The sequence below is a fragment of the Elaeis guineensis genome, chromosome 6 (genome assembly GCF_000442705.2).
Source record: "Elaeis guineensis isolate ETL-2024a chromosome 6, EG11, whole genome shotgun sequence".
NCBI lineage: Eukaryota > Viridiplantae > Streptophyta > Magnoliopsida > Arecales > Arecaceae > Elaeis > Elaeis guineensis.
The window spans coordinates 18,491,277-18,506,643 of NC_025998.2; positions in this window are offsets into that span (position 1 = coordinate 18,491,277).

Below are 15,367 nucleotides of genomic sequence, written 5' to 3' on the forward strand. Positions count from 1 at the left end.
TGGTCCGAGACATCTTCTGTCACTATGGAAAGGGATGTTCTTTTCCCTTTCTGTTTTTTTTATTACTTTCGTTCTAGTGCCCCATCACATTGCACAATCTCAATCACTTAAAATGAAGAGGAGCTACTCACCTCAACCATTTATTTGCTAGAGTATCAATATTCCAAATTGCTTTCCAAGTTGTGCGCATTAGCCGTAAGTTCTAGGTCAAAAGGCACCTACATGTATGCGTGGAGATCAAAATTATCCGACTTCAAATCAAATCTTTAAGGTGAAAAGCTCAAAAGTTAGTGCAACATTTTCATGATTTAGATTACATGATCTTGATGGGGGGAAACTAAAAGTTGACAATTTGATCTTACATGTACTAGCCATCCACTAAACTTATCACCATACATGTGAAAACCTTAAAAAAAAAAAAAAACTTAACATGGTCAGGTTTGGGTGTGGATTTGTCCCTTCCAACTTCATTCACAATCTTCATCTTCTTATTATTACTATTGTTGTTGCTGCTGCTGAGTGAACAAGGAGAATTATGGCAAAAGCACAATGAAGTCAGTAGTTACAAGGGTTTCAAAGTATAAAAGATTGTTTTTACAAACATACGAACATGGATGAACAATTAATCAAAGAAACAGCTAGCAAAAACAATGAATTATAAAAAAACCTTGTAGCATATTGGCTTATTATATGTATTCATTAGACTATCTCAGATGAATTTTTTTCTCCTTTATATAGGATCATGGTGTTCCTTTTACATGCATATGTTATGGTTTTCCACCTTCATTTCATGATCCTGTTTTCTGGATTTGTTGTTACCATAGTTTTAGATCATAATGAATGTTGCTAAGGTTTTAGGCATTACTACAACCTTATAAACATGAGTCGAAGTCTACATGAACTGCCATCATACATGCAATTAGAATATTTAAAACTGTTACCTCTGCCTTGACCATGTCCATGACCACGATAGCCACCATGCATACCACATACGGCCTGATCTGACACCTCAACTTCCTCCATAACTTTTATGATCACTTGCTATCAAGTGGGTCTTAATGCCTTTTCAATTATTGTAGAAATCTTTCATGGAGCTGACGTTTATAGGTTTGTATAGAGCCCATCAACCTTTTTGTAATCAAATCATTCATTATATTTCAACTCCTCAATTACAAAAACAATATGGTCGAGTCTGGCAGTTAATATTCTTTATATCCTATCATCTCTTCTCTAATCCTTGATTCCTTTTCCATTTAGACATAATTGAATTGAAGTAGAGGTATAATTGAAAATAGATTACCCCTAATTCGTTTTCAATTGTTCAATTTCTCTTCTTAAATGTTTGAAGACTTCCATTTTCTCTTCTTTCTTCTTGATCTTTTCAACCCAGTGTTTGAAGACTTCCATTTTCTCTTTTCTTCTTGATCTTTTCAACCTGCTGAGAGGGCCTAAAACTGCTATAATAACCATCATAAGTGAAAATAACAGCTATTATTGTTTATTATTTTTCATTACCTTGCCATTGTAACAGTCATTATAACAACGATAATTTTATTTTAATACTAAAATTGAAATAGTATATTTAGTGAGAAACAATGGACATTATAAATATTATTCTGGTCAATAATGATTTCGATGGGGTTATCTTACGATGTGATAACACTTTTATTGAAACCTTGGCACAGAAAATGAACCCCAGGAAAAGAATCGCAGTGTTAAATCTTTCTGGTGACAAAACTATGTGAGAGTTATCACACTATATGCCCGAACAATGGGATAAAGAAAAAACTTCTGAATACCTTAAAAAAAAAAAGATAAAATTTCTGAAATTATCAGAATTCCATCATGTTAGGTCAAAGGTCAAAGCTAAGATACTCCTTGACCATCTGTATTTTCCTTTGGAAATTGAGTTATGGTACAAGAACAAAAAATTTTATTAAATAAAGGTGTTGATGGGTCAGATTAGGTCCAAGGCCAAATTAGGTTTTGGGTACATGATCAGGCTCATCCAGCCCGGCATAAATGTAGATTGTGGACCAAGGATTTAGGAGTTTTTTTTTTTTTTTTTGGCTCAGGCAAGTCTATGGTGGCTTAAGCACGAGTCCATTTTCACCAAATGTTTAAGCCGGGGCATTGCCTAGATTAATTTAATCTTTATAGGCTATAGACCTAGGCCTAAACATTCAACTCAAGATTGAATTTCTTAGGTTTGGTTGCTCTTTAAGCTTAGCCTTATAGTGGGCCCACTAGGATAGATAAACCAATCTCAAACCCCATTTTTGGAGACAACATTGGGAAATTCTTTGTGCACCACACGTGGTGTAGAAAATCGACGTGGAGTGCATCGTCTTGTCCGATTGGTTCACGTAGCCACCACTTTTCAACATATATTTAATGCCTATAATTTTGCTTTTTCGTTTGAAATTTTGAATAACGAAAATGCTCTCCTCTTTGAAAAAAGTTATAACATCCTGTGTCAAATTATGACATCTTGTATAAATTTTGACTTCCTGTATGCAGAATATCATAATATGGCTTAAAAAATTATGACATCTATGGCATATTATGACATCCTGCATCAACGCAGGATTCATAATATGGTCCAGAATTCATAATATGTAAGGAGTATTTTTGTCCAACCATTTCCAACATGCATGTAATGCTTGCAGTTTCATTTTTTTGTTTAAAAATTTTGAATGATGAAAATGCCTCTACTCTTTAGAAAAAATTATGACATCCTGTGGTATATTATGACATCCTGCGTTAAAATTATGACTTCTGTACGTAGAATGTCATAATATGGACATAAGATTCATAATTTTCTTTAAAAATAGAGGCATTTTCGTCATTCAAAATTTTCAAAGGAAAAAAAAAATTGCAAGCTGTATTAAATGCACGTTGGAAAGCGATGACTACGTGGATTAACTAAATAATGTGGTGTGCTCTACATTAGATTTTCTACACCCCCATGGTGAACAAAGAATTTCTCAACAACATTTACAAAACAGGACAAGCAAACTATTATACTATACTATACATACATAATATGTAAAAATGACTAGCACCATCTATCATTTTGGGGGTGGAAATAGGCCAGGCAATTCAGACTTTGGTTTAAATAGGCAGGCCAGTATTATAAAATACTAGCCTGAGCCTGGCCTATTGGACTAGTTTAGCTTAAAATGAGGATCAGCCTGTCTGTTTTGCAAAATAAAAAAGCCTGACCTAGTCTAAAAACCTATTTAAAGGCCTATAAATATTAAAGACTTTAAATAAGCCAACAACCTTTAAGGCTCAACACAGACCCAAAGGCTTATCAAATATAATAATTTTTTACCTCTAATAGGCTCAAATTACAGGGAATATAACTCAAACCAAATGGAAAGTAGAAATAGTTTTTAAAAAACATTTTCACAATAAAAGCTCAAGATTTTTTCCTTACTTTTACTATGCACTCTTATATATAACTAAATAACCAAAGCAAAGACTCATACTGTCATACATTGCCAATTTATATAGGCCGGTCCGTAGGCTTTAAAACCAGACTTTAGAATTTTAGGCCTACCTATTTATTTAAACAGACTTTTTAAAACCTATGTTTGGCTTATTTAGATAAACAGACCAGTCAGACCAGACCGACAGCAAGTAGGCCGCAGGCGCCTGGCCTATTTCCACCCCTAATCATCCATATAACCTACTTCACATGAGTGCTGATGATGAAAAAATATATAAAAATGGCCAAAACAATAATGGAGATATAAGAAAGATTTAATAAAAAATCTGATAATTTAAAAGAACTTTAGGACCCGTTCTTGTATGAGTAAATATCATAAAAAAATTGATCAATTTTTTTATTGATCAACTTATATATATTCTCATGCTTCTCTAGGTGGATAAATTATTTTTTAATGGATAAAATTTATCCATAAAATAAGAAAAAATCTTACCCATATAGGAAGTGGATAAGTTATTTTTCCATTAACCAAAAAAATAATCTTTTTATTTCATTTCTAATATACTCATAACCCCATAATAATGATATAATAATATGTAATACCTCATATATATATAAAATATATATATATAATTAAATAATAATAATTTATTTTTTAATATAATAATATTATTTAATTATTTAATATAATATAATTATTATATAATTTAATAAATTATTTTATTATTTTATGAATATATATTATATATTATATTATATTATTATATATAATAAAAATATTATGAGAAATATGGATAAATCTTAACAACTTATCCAAAAACTAGTAATGCAAAAGAACTAGATAATAGATTTTCAAATAATTTTAATATATAAAAAAATAATTATTTTTTAAAATATTACTAAAAATATTTATCTAAAAGAAATATAGATTCTTTGATAAATTTTTTATCCTCAAAACGAATGGGTCCTTAATCTAAACACTAGCTAGCAATTTTATAGATTTCAACTTTTCATTTAACATGCAATGCACATGCCAACTATTGGTATATAAACAAATAAAAGCTTCACCTGAGCTTGAATTTGAATTTCTAGAGTGCTAACATTGGAAGAATAATTGTTGTCGTTGAAACTAGACTCCAAACATATTGTTCATGTGAAATAACCCTACTCTCAAAGAGCCAAAACCTAGCCTCTCCCTAGCTTGCTTGCTGCAGAAGTAGAATTTAGCTCAAATTAGGTAGGATTTATTAGCATGTGTGGTGAGACTGTACATGTGAGAGCACCAGAGTGTTAGGTTACATGGCTTCCAAAGGTGTCAGCATAATGCTATTGAGATGTAGCTGCCTGAACTGTAGTTGAAAATTTTTACACCATTCAAAAACCCAATTAGATTATTCTTGGAGATTACCTTTACTCTATTAGTAGGGAAAAAAAAAAAATGTAATGGTGGTTGATTTTTTTCAACTTTGTAAATTCTATCTTCCTTGGATGTCTCACCTACCTTTTGGGACATGTAACTTTGGACCAGCAAGAAGATGAGGTGGTTTGGAAATTATATAGCAAAGGAGTCTTCTCCCCAGCATCTTACATATCAGTTTTCATGTTTTTTCTAGCCATGTTGGAAGAAGATTTTTTTTTTTTTTTTGATTGGCAGGAAAATTAGAGGTCGTGTCTTATCATGTCTTCACACTCAAGAATCTGTAAGATTATTTGTTTTCTACTTGTCCTTTCTTCTACCTACCTTTTTTTTTATGCTGTTCTCGGCCATGATTTGAACTTGTTAGGAGGAGAGAAATGCATGAATCTTCCTCAAACAAACATTCTTCCGTCACTTTTATAGCCCACGTTTCTCTTCAATTTTTCAATGACCGGTCAATTTTATGCAATTAAAAGCTATTTCTAGCCCTTGGAATTATTTGGAGGAAGCCAAGGACCTCCCTTCTCCTCTGCATGATGATTAATTCTCCATGTTTTTATGCTCTCGCTTTGAAAAATTAAAATTTTCCTTCCATAATTCTTCTCTCTCCTGGATTTTTTAATCTTTTTTTTTTTTCATCTTCATGATATAATCTCTCTTTGATTTAATAAAAACATGGGCGGCTACTCTTGGCTCCCTATCCATCAAAGTAAAAAACAAAGAGATGTAGCCCTCGTAGGAGGTTGTTTTTGTTTTTGGACACGGGGAGGACGTGGGGAAACTCAAAATGATACCAGGCGAGCCGCTCCCGTTCTTTTCCTAATTAATATAAAAAAAAATTATTTATCTAATAATTTTATTTTAAATTTATTTATCAAAATAATGTAAAATGGTAAAACATCATTTTAAATGACGTTTTATCATAATCACGTCACCTCCTATTTTTCAAGTAGACCACGTAAAAAAAATAAAAAATAAAAATATTAAAAAATATGATATTTTTAAAAACATCATTTGAAATGGCGTTTTTAAAAACGGCATTCCAAATAGCATTTTTAAAAATATCATATTTTTTGGCATTTTTTCCCCTGCAAAAAAAATGAAAAAAAATAAAAAAAATAAATTTATAAAAAAATAAAAATTTTAATTTTAATAAAAATAAAAATTATCATTTAAAATTAGTATCTCCATTTCAAATTATCTTTTTAAAAAAATATCTGAAAAAAATTGGTGTAAAAAAAAATAAAAAATATCATTAAAAAAAGAATAAAAAAAAGAAATTATAATTCTAAAATTATTAAAAATTATTTTTTAAAAAAATATCTCAAAAAATACTTAAAATAATAAAAAAATATCATAAAATTAATTTTTTCAAATTATTTTTTTTAAAAAATATCATTAAATAAGAAAAATTGAGAAAAAAATAAAAATTATAATTTTGAATGAATTTTCAAAAATAAAAATTCTAATTCTAATAAAAAAAATAATTTTAAATTATTTTATCCATTTAAAATTAATTTTTAAAAAAATATCTAAAAAAACTTAAAAAATTTAAAAAATAAACAATACCATAAAAAAAGAAAAAATGAGAAAGAAATGAGAAAAAAATTAAAATTTTAATTTTAATTTTAATTCAAATAAAAACCATCATTTCAAATTAGTTTCCCCATTTCAAATTAATTTTTAAAAAAAATTCAAAAAATTAAAAATAAAAAATTAAAAGTGCCATAAAGAAGTCAAAATTTAAAAAATAGAAAAAATAGATATTATAATTTAAAATTTAAAAAAAATAAAATTTTAATTTTAATTAAAATAAAAGACATCGATTCAAATTTCTTTTCTCATTTCAAATTATTTTTTTTAAAAAATATTTCAAACAAATAAAAAAAAACCAAAAAAAAATTATAAAAATAAAAAAATGATAAAAATGAGAAAAAAATAAAAATTAGAATTTTAAGTTATAAAAAAAATTAAAATTTAATTTAAATTCAAGAAAAATAAAAAAAAAATGCCACACGAAAAGTGAAAAAAAAAAATGTGAAAAAAATAAAAACTGTAAATTAAAATTTAAAAAAAATTAAATTTTAACTTTAATGAAAATAAAAAATATCATTTCAAATTATTTTCTCCATTTCAAATTATTTTTTTAAAAAAATATCTGAAAAAATTGGTGTAAAAAAAATAAAAAATATCATAAAAAAAAAAAAAAGGAAAAGAATTGAATTGAAAAAAAATAGAAATTCTAATTCTAATTTAAAAATAAAAATTATAATTTTAAATTTAAAAACTTAAAAATTATAATTATAATTCAAATAAAAAATGGTAAAAAAATAAAATTTATAATTATTACTTAAAAAAATTGTAACTTTAATTTAAATAAAAAATTTATCATTTCAAATTACTATGCCTATTTTAAATTAATTTTATTTATTAAAAAATCACATAAAAATAAGTAAAAAAATTAAAAAAACCATAAAATAATTAAAAAAAAAAAATATTGGATGAAAATGTCAAAGAAAATGGCATTTTTGAAAACTCATTCTCTTTGCATTTTTCAGGCTTAAATTCCAAAAAAAAAAACTTTCTCTCTTCTTCTCCCTCTTCTCTGGCTATCTCCTGTTTTCTCCTCTCCAACGGTACGGCGGCGACCTCCCAGCGCGGTGACTCCCTCCTCTCTCTTTCCTCTTCCTCTCTCTCTCTCTTCTCTCTCCCTCTTCCTCTCTCTCTCTCCTCTTCCTCTCTCTCTCCCTCTTTTTTCTTGGCCGCCGCGGCGGGCGGCGCCCCCGACGGTGGCCTCGACGGGGCCCCGCCCTCCCCTTCCCTTGCCGGCCCCCTCCTCTCCCTCTTCCTCTCTCTCTCTCTCTCCCTCTTTTTCCTTGGCTGCCGGGACAAGGGCCGCGGCAGGCCGACACGCCTCGACGGTGGGCCCCGACCCTCCCTTTCCCTTGGCCGGTCCCCTCCTCTCCTTCTTCCTCTCTCTCTCCCCCTCTTCCACTCTCTCTCCCTCTTTTTTCTTGGCCGCCGACGACAGAGGGCCAGCGACGGGCCCCGACCCTCCCCTTCCCTTGGCCGGCCCCCTCCTCTCCCTCTTTCTCTCTCTCTCTTCCTCTTTTTCCTTGGCCGTCGGTGACAGAGGGCCGCGGCGGCCGGCGCCGACAGCGGCCCCGAGGCGGGCCCCGACCCTCCCCTTCCTTGGCGGCCCCTCCTCTCCCTCTTCCTCTCTCTCTCCCTCTTCTTCTTGGCCGCTGGCGACAGACGGCCACGGCGGCCCGACAGTTGCTCCCCACGGTGGCCTGGCGGCGGCTCCCCGGCGACGGGCCCCGGCGGCGGGGCCCCGAGGGGGCTGTGGCGGCGGGCGTCAGCGGGCCCCGGCGGCCCTCCGGTGGCGGGCCCGTGCGGCCCTCGGCGCCCTTCTCTTTTGATCCGCAGCGGCGGGCCCCGGTGGTGGGCCCGACAGCGGGTCCGTATGGCCTGTTGCACCCTTCTCTTTCAATCCCGGCGCGGGCACCGATGGGGCCCCGACGGCCCTCCGCGGGGGTCGTGCGGCCCTGCGGCACCCTTCTCTTTTGATCCGCAGCGGCGGGCCTCGGTGGCGGGCCCCGACGGCCCTCCGGCGTGGGTCCGTGCGGCCCTGCGGCACCCTTCTCTTTCGATCTGCGGCGGGGCCTCCGATGGCGGGCCCGTGCGGTCCTGCGGCACCCTTCTATTTCAGTCTTTTTAATTTTTATTTTTATCTTATTATTTTTTATTTTTTATTTTTATCTCATTAGATTAAGATTTATTTTAAAATTCGATTCGATCATAATTTAAAAATTTTAAGTATTTCATGAAAACGTAGACCTGTCAATTGATTGTCCAGTTTGGATAGTTTGAGAATTGCATTTAATTCTATAGATAATTATATTATTCGAATGATATGCGGAGGGTTCGAGAGAAATTTCGGACAGTATTTTTCTTTAGTTCTCCTCACATATTTTCAGTCGTGTGGGGAGAACTAAGAAGAAATGCTGTCGAAATTTCTTTCGGTCCCTTTTGCGTATCATTTGATTAATGTAGTTAACCTATAAAATTAATGCAATTTTCGAATGGGATAGGATCTATATGTATTATTTGTTGATGATATGATGCATTTATCATGTAAATCTTTTGAAATGATAAAATAATTAGTAATACTAAATATTTTGATTTTGATTTTGTCATAGGTTTCTCCGAGAAAATGGCCAGTACTTAGTTCGTGTACTATTGTATTATGATGGCATGATATGGAATGATGAAACTGGTGTGCAGTACAGTCACCCTACAAATCGAATGATTAGAGTATCTTCATCATTATCACGTCAAAATTATTGGACCATTTATACAGCAGTATTCCTGTAGGCAAAAAAATATGAAATAAAATTAAAATAAAATCTCTAATCTGTCGGGACAGTTAATGCAGAGCAGCATGATGCCAACTATCAGTCCATTACGACGATAGTTATTCAAGATGCCATCAGAGCAGCATGATCCTATGTTCCATTCAGGCTGGACGGACCATTAGGATATAGGTATAAAAATATTATTTTTTTATTTAAAACTTACTATTTTAAATTCGATAAAATTTATTTAATATCAGTAGATTGTGAAACAAATGGAACGTTGTATTCAACGTTCATCACGTATCGACGAGAGTGGCACGGGTTTATAGGTGCCAGTTGGATACATCAGTTAATACATATAGACAGTAAATTCTGAATTTTTTAAAATATCATTTTATAGTATTCATAATCTATTAAAATTTTAGCTTCCTAATTTTTTTATTTTAACTCTATCAATTTTTGTGGGAGCCATATACAGATGAGATATTGGCTATATTACCGCAGATGTGTACAGTTGGACATAACATATGGACTGCTAGGGTGCCACTTATTTATTTTGATATGGTAGAGTGGCATCTTTCGATCGTGTCCTGCGGAGTTTGGTCAGATTCAGGATATCCCAGAGCAGTTTGATACCAGCCAGGGACTTCATCGTATTGATCGACGAGAGAGAGCTCGTATTGACTGACGTATCAGATATGTAGAGTACATCGATATTTGGGATGCACGTCGAGATCATATTGTTCATGATGATCCCATTTTGAGAGGTCGTTCATATACCGATGACTACATGGCTTGTTTTTTAGCATTACAGTGGAGTCATTGGACAGCCTCGGTATGCAGTTTCGGATACGAGAGTGAGAGTTCTGCTGTGCGTCTTTTGGTAAGACTACGAAAATTAATTTATGTTGTTTGTGTTATATTTTTTTTTATATTTTACAGTATATTGACTGTTTTATTTTTATTTTATAGACCGATTCTATGTCGGATCTTGTGTTGGACGCTCGTCGTGCTTTATCTACGACTGATGAGGACGAACGAATTCGAATACTATGTGAGATAGAGAGAACAAGTTCGAAATATTGGTGGCGATTGGTGTTGTCCATATAGCTGTGCGCCTTGGTATGGAGCAGCCGATGCGCCAGATATGAGATATATGCCATCACCATATATTCCATATATGTCATCACCGTATATTCCCAGATGTCATCACTAGATGCTGCACAGATGCCACCGCCTTTTGATCCACAGATGGCAGCGTCTTCTTCTTCCTACATCTCTCAGATGACATCACCGGATACCAGTTGGCCACATGAGTATGATACTTTCTTTTCAGGCCCATCCGTATATCCAGATGAGAGGGTTGAGCGGGTCGCTCAGTCCGTAGATGATCCGACAGCATCCGTTATTCCTGAGCAGCATGACCAGCTGACCTCCTCCACTGATATAGAGGAGGAGCCATCACAGCAGGAGCAGCCATTGAGGACCTTCCTGAGAAGGTCAAGCGACTACGGGCACCACACGTCCTTGTGGGACTTAGTCTTTTTTAATTTGTACTTAGTATTTTTGAAACTTTTATTGTACTATTTTTTGTATGCTTGAATTTTTATTCTATTTAATATTATTAATTATTATTTTATTTTATATTATTTAATTTCAAGTGATCGGATATTATGCTTTGTGGATATGGTTACACATATCTAATATGTCTCAGAACATTAAGAGAGAAAAAGTTATGCTAAAAGGACTATAAAAATTATAATGTAAATAATAATAGTATATCGATAATTTAATTATTAGATAAATCGGACCGTATTGGTACATCTCGATCTGGTACGGACACAAACAGCTATGAACGGTGCAGTATTGAAAAAAATTTTGAATTAAAATTTTTATTTTTTTAAATTTAAAATTATAATTTTTATTTTTTTCTCATTTTTTGATATTTTTTATGATATTTTTAATTTTTTTAACCCCCACAAATTTTTTTGAGATATTTTAAAAAAATTAATTTTAAATGAAAAAATAATTTAAATTTATGTTTTTTATTTGAGTTAACATTTGAATTTTTATTTTTTCCTTATTTTTTTCTCATTTTTTACATCTTTGTTTGGAATATTTTTAAAAAAAATAATTTAAAATGAGAAAAAAAATTCAAATGGTATTTTTTATTTTAATTAAAATTTAAAAATTTATTTTTTTAAATTAAAAATTATAATTTTTATTTTTTTTAATTTTTAAATATTTTTCTCTTTTATATATTTTTTTATTTTTTATTTTTTTGAATATTTTTTTAAAAAAATTAATTTGAAATGGAGAAAGTAATTTGAAATGATGGTTTTTATTTGAACTAAAATTAAAATTTTTATTTTTTTAAATTTAAAATTATAATTTTTATTTGGCTCTCATTTGTTTTCATTTTTTATAGTATTTTTTATTTTTTTAATTTTTTAAAATTTTTTTGAGATATTTTTTTAAAAAATTAAATTTTAAATGGATAAATAATTTAAAATTATTTTTTTATTTGAATTAAAATTAAAATTTTTATTCTTTAAAATTTATTCAAAATTATATTTTTTATTTTTTCTTCTTTCATGATATTTTTTTTAAAAATTAATTTGAAAAAAAGATTGTAATTTGAAATGATGATTTTTATTTGAATTAAAATTAAAATTTTTATTTTCTTAAATTTTAGAATTATAATTTCTATTTCTTAAAATTTTTAATAGTATTTTTAATTTTTTTTTACATCAATTTTTTTCAGATATTTTTTAAAAAGATGATTTGAAATGAAGATACTAATTTTAAATGATAATTTTTATTTTTATCAAAATTAAAATTTTTATTTTTTTATAAATTTAAATTTTTTTATTATTTTTTTTCTTTTTTTTTGTGGAGGGGGAAAAATGCCAAAAAATATGAAGTTTTTAAAAACATCATTTCAAATGATGTTTTTAAAAAAATTATATTTTTGATATTTTTATTTTTTAATTTTTTTTACGTGATCTACGTGAAAAATAGAGAGTAACGTGGTCATGAGAAAATATCATTCAAAATGACGTTTTATCGATTTTGCATCATCTGATAAATAAATTTAAAATAAAATTATTTAGATAAATAATTTTTTTTATTAATTAGAAAAAGAACTCGAGACGCTCCGCTGGTCAACGCCATGGCGCTGACGTCAGATGGGTCCCGCTGTCCACGAACTAAATGCACGTCGATCACAAGGTCTCTGACGGGATATGATCACCTCTGTCGCAAGAAACTTCTCAACTACTACCCCTTTTGTGTTTTCTTTTCAACACCGTATGAGGGCTGATATGCTCAGTGGAGCCAAGTGTTGGGCGGTTGGGACTTCTTGCATTGATGTTAACTACCTACCTGGCTTCAAAAAATTATGATGTCAAAGGATAAATTAATTGACAGTGAGGACTATAAAGTTTTTTTTTTTTGATAAGTCGAAAAAAAAAAAAAAGAGTGTAGATACGTTCGCTGTGATCAGAAAATAAAAAATTTAAAATTGAGGAGGACGACGTGCAGAAGAGTCGCGCAAAATAGTTTCAGTCATATAACTTGTCATCTAATTTACAGTATTATTAGATTCTCTATAAATATGTGAAATCTCAATGAAGAATAAGGCATGCATCCTCTGCTAACAATCTTGTAAGTATGAATGAAGTCTAACATCAATAAAAGATAGATCAAAAAATTATCTAATAACTATCAAAAAATTAAAAAGTATTTAACCTTTGCGTAGCATAAGTTAATCATTTTCAAGCAGCACGTTGCTCCACCATAGGAGTATAAAATGATCTTTTAATTCTAGTTTAGATTTGTACGGGGATCCTATACGGGCTAGCCAGCTGCAAACACAACTACATCTCACCGAAGTCTGACCCACTAGAAGCCCCTGCCCGTGGAATCTTGGTTTGTTTCTTAAAAAATTGAACTTAAATTGTTGGATGATATCTGATCAAGACACCATCTCTCAAGATTTTTTGATACTGTGCGATGCAGTAGAAAAAAAAATAAAAATAAAAATAATCAAAATACGTAGATCAGTTATAAAAAGACTCGTCTCCACGGGACATGTAAACTTCACTATGAAAAAAAAATATTATAAGAGGAGATCTCACCCTCAACCCTCATACACCCAATTTCTCTCTCACAGAAAGTTCCTTCACAAAAGCTCTCTCTTGAAAGACCCTCTTGAACCTCTGAAGTGACCGCTGTCTGCTGTCCAGGAGCCATGCTCCTTCTCTCACAGTGTCGTATGCGGTTCTCTCTCTTCACGATATTCACGTTCTCTGGTTTCCGCATGACCTCACGAAGAACCAAGCCACCCTTGATCTTCTGTTGAGAATCCAAAACCACCACACACCTCTGTTCACAGTATCAGGCCCTTTTAAAGGGCTTAAACCTAATTAGATTAGGTTTAGATTCCTAAACAGGCCCAAACAAACCCCATATCAAGCCGAACCGTTGGATCATAATCGGGATCAACCCACGCCATTGGATCGCGCTCCGATCCATAGAATAGTATCGTGGACCATGAGAAATGGATAGGAAACCCCCATGCAGTCCACGTGCTGGGCTGTGGACCACTCGATCCATGGTGGACCAAGAAAACCAGGCCTAACGGCGCCTGGGCCTGGGCCGGCTCACGTGTGCAGGCTTGGGCTGCGCCCACGCCAAGTGCCTGGGCCCGGGCTGCGCCCCGCGTGTGCGCCTAGGCGGGCCATGCCCCTGCGCCTGGGCAGCGCCCCCGCACGGGCCCGCACGCTGCCGTGCGCTGGGCGGCGTCCCGCCTCCTGCGGCCACACTACTGCCTCTCCCCCAGCCCGCCTCGGTAGCTGACGGTCCTCCATCACCTCGGATTGCATGTCGATTTCAAAAGCACGTATCTTCTCCGTTCGAAATCCGTTTGGGGTGATCTTAGTCTCGTTGGATTCTATTTTTCATCGCAAACCTTGCTGTGGACTCAATATGGATCAAATATTGAGGCATCAAATTCTAACAATCTCCATCTTGACTCGATATTTGGCCTCCTCCTAACTCAAGAGCTTCTGGATCTCTTCGCCCCTATGCCCTAGGGCAATCGCCTGCTGAACATAGATGGACAAATATGAAAGTCGAGCCAGGCTGCTCGATCCATCTCCATCGTATGCTGTGCTCCTCCTGACCTGAGATCTACTCAGGGCATCATCCTGCACAATAGGAATCTCACCTTATGACGTCCCTCTCGTCCTCCTGAGTCCATGCTCGATCTACCTCCATCTGGAGCTCCACCTCACTCTGGGCTCCACCTGGCTCCCGAAGCTCCACGTCGCATTGGGCTCCCTGTCAGTAATAATATCCTCTGCTCCCCTTCTTCCCCTCCAGCACAATCCTATCACCGCATAGTACCTTCAAAATTCCTCCACCAGCTACCATCCCGTAGCCTCTTGAATCCAGTCTGCTAAGTGAGATAAGACTCCACCTAAAATCGAGTATGTATCATACCTCTCCCAATCTCCTCACTGCACCATTATGTGTCCTCCAGCTGACCATCCCGATACCTTTGATCGCACAGCTCGATCCATCTGGCAGATATACAGTACCGTCACTGTTCTCTAGGAGTCAAACTGCTTCTCTCTGCAACATACATGATGGGTGCATGTAGAATCTAATATCCACTGCTGGAAAGAAGTAGATACCTCATCAGTTATCTTCAGAATATCTCCATCTGAATCACTGCCGGTCATCGCCACAGCAGCCATCATCCGATTTTTGAGTTGAGGGCAATCTCTGGCTAGATGCCCCAACTCCTCACACCGGTAACACCTGATTTTGCTCAAGTCCCTTCTGGACTTGGATCGCCCTCGTCGTGATCTCCTGTTGCTCGTCTACCACCTCCTACTTCTCCAGAAGCCACCAAAGTTGAGCTACCGCCATCTGAGCTCGAAGCTGGGTTCTCCCTCTTGAGAACATCTTTTTGGAGTATCGCCGTAGGGACCTCATCCATCTTGATGGTGCTCTTTCTCACTAGAAGAGCAGTCACCAGGGACTCATATGAAGATGGAAGCGATGTTAGCAAAATCAGTGCCCTGATCTTCTCCTCAATATTCTCGCCAATGCTGAGGAAGTCAGTGAGGA